This window comes from Acinonyx jubatus, chromosome A3 (genome assembly GCF_027475565.1).
Source record: "Acinonyx jubatus isolate Ajub_Pintada_27869175 chromosome A3, VMU_Ajub_asm_v1.0, whole genome shotgun sequence".
Classification (NCBI taxonomy): domain Eukaryota; kingdom Metazoa; phylum Chordata; class Mammalia; order Carnivora; family Felidae; genus Acinonyx; species Acinonyx jubatus.
Genome location: NC_069388.1, coordinates 3,522,069 through 3,534,418, shown reverse-complemented (window position 1 = coordinate 3,534,418; position 12,350 = coordinate 3,522,069).

Here is a 12,350-nt window from a genome sequence, read left to right as displayed (position 1 = left end):
ACACGGTCCCAGTGCCTGAAATGCTGCCGTTATTCTTGCCACAGTGTAGCATCTTTGCAGGAGTCATTAACACTGTAGTGTGAAATAGATTTTTCAGCCGTATTTCTAAGTCACGGGTGCTGAGAGTAAAGTCTGGTGGGTTTGGAAGTTGTATGAAAGATTGATGGGGGTCCTGAGCGTCACGGTAAAGACTCAAGACAGAGGGGAACGCCAGCAACTAAGAGGAGGTATAATCAGGACGTGACCAAGCTTGAACAGTTTGAAAGAAGAATCTGTGAAAAGGTGACTTCCTTCCCGTCCAACATCCCAGTCCCTTGGTCCTCCTTCCCAGAAGTGATTATGACTCATTGTCTTTGTGAATAGGTGTGTAGATAGATTTTTTTATATTTTCATTATGTGCCAACTGCACCACACCTCAATTTATTCACCTAAACGTCCACCTCAAGGATTGTGTCTTACCAACATGGGCATCTTTATCCAACTTTTTAGAAGTTTCACACCACTCCTTTGTGTGATTATATTGGAATTTACATAAGTGCCTTCCTGCTGAGAATATTCAGGTGATTTCCAGCCTCCCGCTACAACAAACAATACCGCCGAGAGCGTTCCGATTCACGTTTCCTTACACGCATGTACAGATGTATCGTTCAGGTAAAATCCTCAAAGTGAGATGCCTACACCAAGGGGGAATATACAGTTTAAATTTTAATACCTATTGGCAAATTGTCCTCCAACACTCCACCAATAGTGTTTCTCATCAATTTTTAATCTTTACGAGTCTAAGTAAATTTTTTTAAAATGTTTGTAATTGCACTTTTCATTTCCATGTCTTTCGTTACAAATGCAGTGAGTTGAGCATATGAAAGTGCTTATGAGCCACTGATTTTCCTATGAACTGCCTGCTTTTTTCTCTTTACCCCTCGTTCTAACGAGTTGGCGGTCCTTTTTGTTTATTTATAAGAGCTCTTTATATGTGAGGTTCCCATCTCTGTGAGTCACAAGTGTGACAAATATTTTCCCAAGGTGTCATTCGTTGATATCTTTTTCCACGTGGAAATTTAAAACATCATGTGGCCAAATATATCAGTCTTTTCCTTTATGGCTTTAGGAGGACATTGATTTCTGAGTGGGGACAAAAGGGGATGAGGAGAAACCTCTCCAGCTGCCTGCCCTTGAGCAAATGGAACTTGGTCTCAGAACATATCACCCCGACTGGCCGCATGCTTCACCTGCATGTGATTGATGTTCCACGCTATAGACTGAATGTCTCTGTTCCTCCCAAATTCGCATGTTGAATCCTAATTCCCGGTGTGATAGTAGCTGCACATTGGGGCCTTTGAGAGGCAATTAGGTCGCAAGAGTGGTGGCTCATGGATGGGATTACTTCCCCTATAAAAGAGGCCCCAGAGAACCCCCGGCTCCTTCCACCATTCGAGGACGAGTGAGAGGGTGGCCAACTCCGAACCAGGAAGGGACTTTTACCAGACACTGACTCTGCTGGTGCTTTGATGCTGGACTTCCCGGCCTCCAGAACCGTAGAAATAGGGGCGCCTGGATGGCTCTGTCGGTTAAGCTACCAACTTTGGTTCAGGTCATGATCTTGCAGTCCATGAGTTCGAGCCCCGCCTCGGGCTCTGTGCTGACAGCTCGGAGCCTGGAGCTGCTTCGGATTCTGTGTCTCCCTCTCTCTCTGCCCCTCCCCTGCTTATGCTCTGTTTCTCTTTCTCTGTCTCTCTCACTCAAAAATATATAAACATTAAAAAATAAATAAAAAAAGAACTGTGGAAATAAATCTCTGTTGTTTATAAGCCACCCCGTCTGCGGTATTTTGTTAGAGCAGCCGGAGAGACTGAGACAGCCCGTCTCTTATCCTCGGTCACCGTCACCTTCTGTTTCCTTCTTCACATTGTGAAGAATGTGAGCATCACCTCCCCAGAGCGTGTCCCCACTGCCATGTTCCTTCCCGCCTCCTGAAATGTCTCCCTGCTTCCAGGACCTCTGACCCAGCGGGTACTAACATCCCCACCACACTCTCTCTCTGTATCAGAAACCTTCAGTGACTCCCCAGTGCCTATGGGTTTCCATGCAGTGGTCTTCAAATCCTGATCCTGATCTCTACCTCCGGCCAGAAATTCCAGCAACTCCCAGTTATGTTGTTACCCCAGACACCTCCCCGGCTGCCCCCAGGCCTTTGTTCATGCTGTTCCCTCCTCCTGGATCCTTGTCACCCTTCCTATCAGTGGAACTCTCTGGCCTCCGTGGCCATCGCTATGGCCCTTGTCCATGGTCTCCTCTTCCTCCCCAGGTTGCCTGTGGGCTCTGATCCTCCGGGCCCTCTCCTCATGGCAGGCACTTTGCTGTATCTTCCTGATGGGCAACGGTGCTCTGTTGTCCTGGGGTTCCTATTCGTTGACCCGGCAATGATGACCATCCTTGATGTGGGGCTCCATATGGCTCCCTGGCCAGAGCAGAACATTCTTGCACTCAGGGGGCCAAGGTCTAAGGGCCAAAGACAGCAAATACACACAGACGTGCAAGCTTGTGTGTGGGAGTGCCGTGTGCAGGTGGAGGCTTGACGCTGAGCTGGGACTGAGGGATTCATGGGAGCCAGCGGGGGCCAGGAGCCCCCTAGGCAGGGAAGCAGCAGTGGGGCTTGGGTCTGAAAGGGCTACACTGGTTCAAGGGACCAGGAGGGGAGGGAAGGCTGGAGGGCACGGGCCAGAGGAGAGTGGGTGGAGAGGTTGGTGGGGGCTGATTTCTCAGGGCAGGAATTGGGGGCTTATTCTTAGGGTATGAAAAACCACTTGAAGGTTTTAGGTAGAGAAGCGACAGTACGATTTAGGTTTTATAGGCCCAGAGTTCCAGACGTGACCTATAGGGCCCTGAATGATCCCTCCCTAGCTGCTTCCTCAGGACTTGTTTGAAGGTCATTGCACAGCTGCTCATAATCCCCAGCATAGGAAGGGCTGTCCTCCCTCCATGACTTTGTGCTGTGTCTGCTGAGTACCACATCTTTCTCTCCGGTTCTCTCCTGGGTAACTCACTCACTCACTTGTCCACCTGTCTGTCCATCCACCCATCCATCCACTCACCCATCTGCCTGCCCATTCATCCACCCACCCACACACTCACCTATGCACCTGTCCATCCATCCACCCATCCATTTACCCACCCATCTGTCCATTTGCCCATTCACCCACCCACCCATGCTCCCATCCAACTGTCCATTCACCCAGGCACCCACCCACTTACCCATCCATCCACTCACCTATCCACTCACTCACCTACACACCCACCCACCCATCTGTCCATCCATCTGCCCAGCCATCTACCCACCTATCCATCCATCCATCCATCCATCCATCCATCCACACATCCATCCATCCATCCATCCATCCTTCTAGCCATCCCTCCATTCATCCATCCCTCTATCCATTGACCTCTTGCTCTGTGCCAGGTCCTGTGCTGGATCTTGCAGGGCACTTTTCCGCAGCTCCTCACTTTCCCATAAGGGGGACCCCTACTAATTTGGAACTACTAGCCTCTTGCCCGCACCTTGCCTGCACCTCTCCATGGACTGTCTGTGGCTGCAGTCAACCTGTATTTCCTATTCCCTGAATGCCTGGGGTCCCAGACATTCTCTGTTCTCTCCTCTCCACCCAGGAGGCAGCAAGCCAGGACAAACAGAGCCTGGTTTTGCCTAGGGTGCGTTGCCCAGGGTCTAGTTGGCAGATTGTATAGTGCACAGGGCGGCCTGGTGAACCTGCTGGGCGGCACCCCACGGCAGCCCCCCACCTCGTGGACATAAAGCTGACACAGTGTTCCCCACCTGCCTGCCTCCCCCACGCCTCCTTCTCCCTCAGTTAATTCTAAACCCTGGCGATTCTTAGTAACCCGATAAAACCCCAACACAGGGTACCCGGGACATCAGGGGGCAGGGGGCAGAACCAATGATCTCTGTTCTACTGGAACAGAGACACTTGAGAGAAAGATGAGAATTAATCAAGCAATCTCTCTCTCTCCAACCCCTCCCCCACCACCACCACCACCACACACACACACACACACACACACACAAAACCATAGCTATGGTCCTTGCTACAGAAAGGAGTTTGTGATGACTGGAGAGTGTCACAGGGGGTTTGGCCTCATCTGGGGGTCGGTGCTGCTGAGGGAGCAGTGACCAGGAGGCAGCACCACAGGCTGAGTAGCCCAGCAGGAGGCTCCGTGAGGCTGGGGCACAGGCTGAGGACATCCACAGTGATCCTGCCTCCCCGACCTTGCCTTTCAGAGGATCTGAGGCTGAACCAGAACGAGGGCAAAGGCGGGCATGTCCCCCAATGTAGCATGTGACAAAATGGGCAGTCTTTTCCTTTGGAACCAACGTAATTTGCTCTCGAGCAAACAAACGGAGAAGTGGGAGCTGGGATCCCCAGGGGTGGTGAGCGGTGTCGCCCAGGCTGGGCTGGTGTCTCGGGACAGGTCCTGAGCGAAGGGTGACTGAGCTGCAGCCACCGAAAGCACGCTTCCGCCCAGAAGGTGACCCACGCGGGGAAGGCGATTCCGCGGGGCTAGGCGGCTGCGAGGGAGCCCCCCGGGACGCAGGAGGACATTTGGGGACTCTACTGTGCCTTGGGTTCTGTCTTCTCAGCAGCTCGAGTGCACGAGAGAGCTGAGATCACAGCTACATGTTAGCCTCTGCTTCAGATTTTGTTTGCACGGTGAAGACAGATAGTCGAAATAATGCACATTTCAGCTTTGGATGAAATACCCAGCAACCCAGGATCTGCGTTCGTTTGCAAAGTTTACTCGCCCAATGAATCACGCCTTCGCGGCGATGCCATTAACGAATAATTCAAGGCTGGTAACCTTCAATCAACCGTGATTAAAGAACTTTTGCTGAACGGAGAGGGGATAACACATTTTCCTGAATGCCAGCAGCAAAATCTAATTACACCGTCATCCATCTTTACTTTGATAAAGTGCCCTTAACTAGTAATTCCAGGTGGAAGGATTTTAAATCAAGCATGGGGGCTGGCAGGATTGGGGCAAACGCTCAATTACCGTAAAGACTATTTTTTTTTTTTTTTTTTTGCAAACCATCTTCAGATGGGCGATATTCACTTAGGTTCTAAAGTGCAGGTGATATTCCAAAGCCTCCCAGGGCACCTGACCCTGTATTCATTCGTGGAATGTGGGCAGTTCACACCTGCTGTGTCAGGGTTCAACCTTGAAGCGCAAAGTTCAGGTGCTGCGCTTCTGGCCGGAAAAGCAGGTCCCCAGAGTGATGCTCAGCCCATCTCTGCCCCGCTCTGCCTGGAATCCCGTATCCCGTATCCCGGCCACACTGGGCTTTTCCTTGGCTGTGTCCTTCTCATCCTGCACGGCCTGGGCCAGCACCCTGCTCCGCTTCTCACACCAGCCCCTCGCGTGGCACTGGGGACATAATCCCCTTTCTGGCTTGTCTGCTCTCCCCTCTCACAAGCCCCCTGGCGACAAGGCCTCTTGGGGGGCCTCCACACATAACGCAGCACCTGGTATGGGGTCGGTGCTTCATCAGTGTGTGTCCTCAAAGCAACTGATGAGTGAATCAGCCCCTTGCTGATTCATACTAACGAGGGAAGGCTGAGGGCTAGACAGTAATGACAGACGGGACCTGAGCTCCCCTGTGCCAGAATCTCCGGGGGAGCGGGTTGAAATGCAGATGCCGGGGTCTCACCTCCAGGAGCTCATTCAGCAGGTCTGAGCTCGAACCCTGGGAATCTGCATTTAACAGATTTGCTAACCTCCGCCTCTCCCCTTTCTTCTTTGCCTTGGATAGACATGCCTATGGGCTTTGAGGGACAGGCGCTTTTCTATCTAGATTGTGTTGAGTATTTTGGTGCTATGGGTCTGTGGTCTTTGGACAAATAATTAGTGGGTGGGGTAATAGGGAGCCCTAGAAGGTCTGGATGGCCAAGGGAGATCAACCTAAGATAAAATATTGTGATGGGGCATCTGGGTGGCTCCATTGGCTAAGTGTCTGTTACTTTGGCTCAGGTCATGATCTCACGGTTTCATGAGTTCGAGCCCTGCGTCAGGCTTTGCACTGAGAGTGCAGAGCCTGGTTGGGATTTTCTCTCTCTCTCTCTCTGCCCCTCCCCCACTCACGCGGTTTCCATCTCTCTCAAAATAAATTAACTTAAAACGTTTTTTAAAAGAAAGTGGTGTGCAAACTGCAAATGCATTCACCCATTCAGCATGTATTTGTTGAGTACCTACTATGTGTATGGGGCAGTGTCGGGTCCTGGGGCAAAGAGGCGAGCAGGGATGACCAGATCACAAGACCAGATGGCGGTCTGGTGGGTTCTGGATCTGATGGGAAGGGGAAGAGGCTGAAGCCCTTGACCCACCGTATGTGGGTGGTGGGGAGTGAAGTTCACATCGCCAAGGCCTCTGTCTGAACTTGCTTCCCGCCCAGGACAGCATCAAGTCTGCAGCCGCTGGGCCACCTGGGACCACGGGCAAGGCCTTGCCGGAGGCGAACAGTCAGTTAGCAGTCCCCAACCCCCACGGTGCCAGCTGCGGCCTTTCTCACCGTGGCTTTGTGCGTGGGTTGGCATGGAAGTTCATGAGGGGTTTTGGTGGAACTGAGACCCCCTCAGACATGGGTGCCTTTCACAATGGGTGCAAATGCTGCCCATTAGCATGAAGAGAGACGGTGGAGGTCTCACGTGGAGCTCGTGAGCCCTTTGACACCTGGCTCCTCAACGTGTGGTCCCTGGTCCTGTGCACCTGGGCACCACCCAGGAGCTTGTTAGAAGTGCAGAATCGTGGGGGTGCCCGGGTGGCTCAGTCGGTTAAGTGACCGACTTCGGCTCAGGTCATGATCTCATGGTTTGTGAGTTTGAGCCCCGCATCGGTCTCTGTGCTGACAGCTCAGAGCCTGGAAACTGCTTTGGATTCTGTGTCTCCTTCTCTCTCTGTCCCTCCCCCACTTGTGCTCTGTCTCTCAAAAATGAATAAATAAATGTAAAAAAAAAAAAAATGCAGAGTCGTGGGCCCATCGCACACCTATGGCACCCAACATCACACTCAATGGTGAAAAACTGAGCACTTTCCTCTGAGATCAGGAACGGTACTTCCAGACGTTGACTTTGCAGGGAGATGGGAACGTGACCGCCACTTAGGGAAACCCATGCTCCTCCCCCTTCAGGGGCAGGGCCTGGCATGCCATTGTTTAACCCCAAGAATTCTTGTCTTTTGAGCTTTCTCTTCCTGCAGCGGCAATCTGTTAATTTTGAGGCTATGACATACGTTTGGACAGCCACCCAGACACATCATCCCGGGTCAGAGGCATAATACACAAACGAGTTTAATCTCCACTTTAGGCACAGACTTCAAAGTTGTATTTGAAGAGCAGAAGGGAAAGGAAACAAACCACCCCTACGGATTTCTGAAGAGGCCCTATCAAACCCACAAGGTATTGACACCAAAAGGAAAGTGGTTTTAACATTTAGCTCATTTTGAGCCTCTGCCAATGAGGACAATCTGGTGGATGACGGATTTGTGACCAAGATCGAGGGGATTAGCAGCTTCTTGGGCAGCCTCCCAGAAGAGAGGCCGGCCCGAGGTCATCTGAATCGCTCCCAACATGGAAGCTAACCTTCGCTCCGAAAGAGAGAGTAGTAACAGGACCGGGAGAAATCCTGCTCAAAACTGCACGTAATCTATGTATTAGGTTGCATTAGGAAACAGAAGGAAAATTCACTGCCTGATAAAATGGTCGTTTTGCCTAAGAGAACACTTTGTTGGGCCGATTTGTCGTGAGAGGCAACGGATGGGGCATTATCTGGAATGGGGACGTCTTGGCAAAGAGTCACATTAGTCTGCATAATGAGATAAATGTGAGCCTTCCATGTCCCAAGGCAAAATGGTTCTCACTCTCTGGGATGAACGCAGTCCCCACTGTAATTTCCACTTCCTGCACCTCTGAGCAGTGGCTCCTGAATTCAGTTCTTTTGGAGGGGTCCCACAGATACATGGTTTGAAGCAGAGCATGGGGCACCGAGGAAGCAGGGTGGGGGCTCTAGGAGAATGAGTCGCTATGTGGGTCCTATTGGTAGGGCAGGGGGATGTTGGGGAGAGAGCTGTTAGGGGTCTCTGGGCTGGGTCATGGGTGATGCACTGTGTGGATATCGTCTGATGCCTGTTTTTATTTATTTATTTATTTATTTATTTATTTATTTCAGCTCGGGGCTGTAACGTGCTTTCAGTGTATCCCTCCTGCTCCAAGACCATCAAGCTATTTTCTACCCACCAATGTCACTGAACCTGAGTAGGGTGGTGGGGAAAGAAGGAAAGAGGTCACGTCCATGTTTGGGGCAAAATGGAGTAGTGTGTGGACCCCAGCCACAACAGAGATGAGATACTAGGGGTCAGGGAGAAAAGCAGGAGGAGAGGAAGGGCACTGTTGGAAAATATAAGCCCTCTTCCACCCACCCCTGCCCCCCATCTCTTAGAACCCTCAGTAATATTCTGGAGAGGACTCAATGCATGAGGGAAGTGTGTGATGTACAGGTGTGGGTTATTTTGTCCCAGGCAGTGAGGGACAGAGTGGCTCCAGGGGCTGGAGGACTGCAGGGGAGGAGTTGCAGCAGCCAAAGGTCAGTCAGGGTCATGGCTGTGGTTTGCCCAGCGGTGAAACTAATGACCACAGAGGAATATGGGAATTCAATTACTTGAATGTATATCCTGGGTTTTCACTTTGAAGTTAAAGGCAATTCACAGCAAAAATCTTGTATACACAGCCCTGCCTCCCTCACAAAAGGACATCATGAGAAGGATGGATGTTTGGGTGCCTATTTTAGAGGTGGGAATCTGGGGCTTCTGAAGAGGACCTTAGCAGTCAGAGATGGAACAGTGATGTAGGTTCAACCCAGCTCAACCAGCGGGTCGGAAGGGCCAAGACAGCACAGAGATAGGATATAGGAAATCATAGAATTTGAAGGTTGAAAGTATCCTTAAAAGCAAAAAGCAAAAAAAGAAAAAAAAACAACAAAAACAAAACAGAACAAAAACTATGATGATGGAGGCAGTGGTGATGGTGGTAGTTATGATGAAGATTTGAAGGTTAAAAGTGTCCTTAAAAGCAAAAACAAAAACGAAAACGAAAACAACTATGATGATGGAGGTGGTGGTGACGGTGAGATGTTGGTGGTAGTGGTGGTGATGATAATGATGGTGATGGTAGCACCACATTACCTTGAGCACATTTAACGGCTGGCTCCTTACATTCCCTGCACCTGTTAGCTGGTCTCCACGGATCATCTCTGGACTCTCCACAAACCAATTTCCATGGGTTTTTCAACGTGGGCACCATTGACATTTGAGGCAGAGTTTAATTCTTTTCTTTCCTTAAGGAAAAATGGTCTGCTTGGTTCAACATATGATTCATTGTTCTGTCCAAACACAGTCGTACTTAATTGTCCTGGAACAACTCTTACTGCGTATACCTATATGCAGGTACAAATCCACGAAGCTGGTTTATCTCACCGATTATTACTTGTTACCAAGTTCTGCACTCAAGATTTCCATGAACACTTTACCATCTTGCATATTTATCTTCCTTTTTTTCCCCCCTGGCTTTACTGACATATTATGGGTGCTATCTGACATTGTGTAAATTTCAGGTGTACAGAAGAATGCCTTGTTGTGGGGGCCGTCCTGTGCGTTTTAGGGTATTTAAGCAGTGTCCCTGGCCTCTACCCACTAGGTGCCGGTAACGTCCCCCCACCTCCTGGTTATGACAACCAAGGATGTCTCTCAACACTGTCAAATGTCCCCGGGGGCTGAAATCACCCCCTTTTGAGATCCCTGAAGAATCCCCCCATCTTTTCAGTCTGCCTATAAGATCCCCCCCCCGACAGGAGGACCTTTGACACTTCCCACTAATTGCTCCTGAGCTGCCAGGTCAACAGTAAGGCCGTTCGGTTCCCTATGTCCCCCACGTTGATCATGATGATGCTGAGCCACCGAGGACGTTTCAGTTGTGAGCAGCACATACCGCTCAGGCCGCCACGAAGCGCGCGTGCTGTCGGAAGAGATATTCCCACTCTGGAAGGGTGAAGCTCTAACGAAGAGCACCCCGTCCTCCCCGCCCGATTTTATTCCTAAAGAGGTAAGACCTTAGCGCTCCAGAAGGGCTGACTTCTTGGATTAGCTAAATTTATGGCGTGTTCCTCCCAGCGGAGGCCTCCCCGGATTTGCCTCTTCAGAATAATTTTACACATGTCTGTTTCCAATTTTCCGCGTTGCCTGTCTTTCCCCGAGGACCGGGGCCGTCTGTGCTGACCCACACGTCTCCAGCCCCGGGCACAGGGCCTCGTGTGCGGTGGGGCTCAGAGGGGATTTTTGCGGGTGAGGGACGAAGTGGGCAGAGAGCGGCTTAGGAACAAATCCATGCAGATTCCCAGGGCTGCGTCCGAGCCCCGGTTCCGCCTGACCGAACGGCCCTGGCAGACCCGGGGATCTGACCAGCCAGCGCCCCAGGGGGCTCAGGAACAGCACTACCCTGGGGACCCGCCCACGACCGTCCCATCTCAGCGCCTGATGCGTCTGCACCTCTGAAGGTGGAGAGGTTCCACACCTGCTGTCATCGTCTCATCAGCACCCTGGGATGAAGCTGCCTACCTGGCAGGATTAAGATGAGGATTGATTTGGTGAAAAAAAATATTTCAAGGCACTTATCGTTCACTTTCAGAACCTTCCTCCTCCTCTCTCCGTGTTTCAGGTGGGATTGTTATCGGATTGGCCCGAACCTGGTCAGCTCCCCTACCCTGCACTTGGTCTGGGGATTAGCAAGTGACCCGAGCGAGCCAGGGAGAGTCTCTGGAGAGGGCTGATAGGGATGCTGGGTGTCTGTCCTTCCCCAGGTCCCTGGGCTTTGGGCTGATGGACCCATGAGCGGGTGGTGGCCAGCCTTGCTCCATGGGGGCCCACCGGAGATGCAGACGGCAGCCGGTTCCGGAGACGGAGAGAGGTCGCGTGCCGATCACGTTGCTTAGACTTCTGCATCCAGCTTTGCCTGAAGCCCGCACACCTTTTGTTTTTCCATTCCAAGGTCATGAGTGCTGTAATTCGTGTTAATGCAGTTCAGTCTGGTTTTTGCCACTTCCAGTCAGAAGGGTCCTGGCTGAAACATTGTTTATCTCTCTCTTTACTCCTCCCCTCCTCCTTTGTTTGACTGCCTTCCTTCCCCTCCTTCCATGCTTCCTTCTCCCCCTGTGGAGTCCCCACTGTCCTCACTTGCTCGCCTGCAGCCCAAATTTTCCTCATCTTCCTGTCCATTGACTGTTTCGATGGCACCCTCATGTAATGGAGATACTCCTGGACATTTTTTGTTTTTCTAAAGTTTATTTTTTTATTTTGAGAGAGAGAGAGAGAGAGAGAGAGAGAGCGCACAGTGGGGGAGAGGCAGAGAGAAAGAGAGACAGAATCCCAAGCAGGCTCTGTGGGCACAGAGCCTGATGCAGGGCTCGAACTCACAAACCTTGAGACCGTGACCTGAGCTGAGACCAAGAGTCAGATTAACCAACTGAACCACCCAGGTGCTCCATTCCTGGACATTTAAAAGTTATAATCCAAAGCCCCTTTCAAGACTCCCAGGCACACAGCTTTCTTAGGACAGCGCTGGGCAGTGCCATCGACATCCGGGGTCAGGAGGCTGATATCCTTCAGCCCCAGTCCAAGCCACACTTCGCTGGCTTCTGCCTCAGTCTTGTTTTCAGGTACCACGAGGACCAACCTGTGCACATCCCCTGTCCGGCTGTGTTTTGACTGTGGTCTCCAGCTCCTGCTCGTGGCTGACGTGGCCGAGGGCTGCAGGACCTCACCGGCTGGGGTGGACCCTGCCACCGTGGAGACGGGGCAGAGAACTAGCACAGCCTGCCGTTGGGTCTCTGGGTCTGGCAGCCCAGGGCTCCAGTGAACAATCACAGGCAGAGGAGGTTCTGTGCCCCCCGGGGTCTCCTGAGCAGCAGGCGGTCTCATCAGCCAGGGAGGAGTTTGTGAATATTGACAGGGCTGACGTATTGTTCATCTGAGGGGCAGGGATGAATAAGCCCAGTGATTTCCAGGATCTCAAACATGGGAAGCACGGCCTCAAGGGGCACAATTCATGGCTGCAGGGAAGACACAAATTGAGGGGTTTGGTTCCGACCGTCCACAGGGTTGTTTGCAAGCTCTGGGGGGAGCAGGTAATTGTCTCCAGGCACAGTGGCCTGGGTCCCCGGTGCAGTTATTCCCAGCGCGCTCACAGCCGATCTCTTCCAAAGGGGGCTGCTGGAAGTGAGTCGGCACAGCCGGCCTCC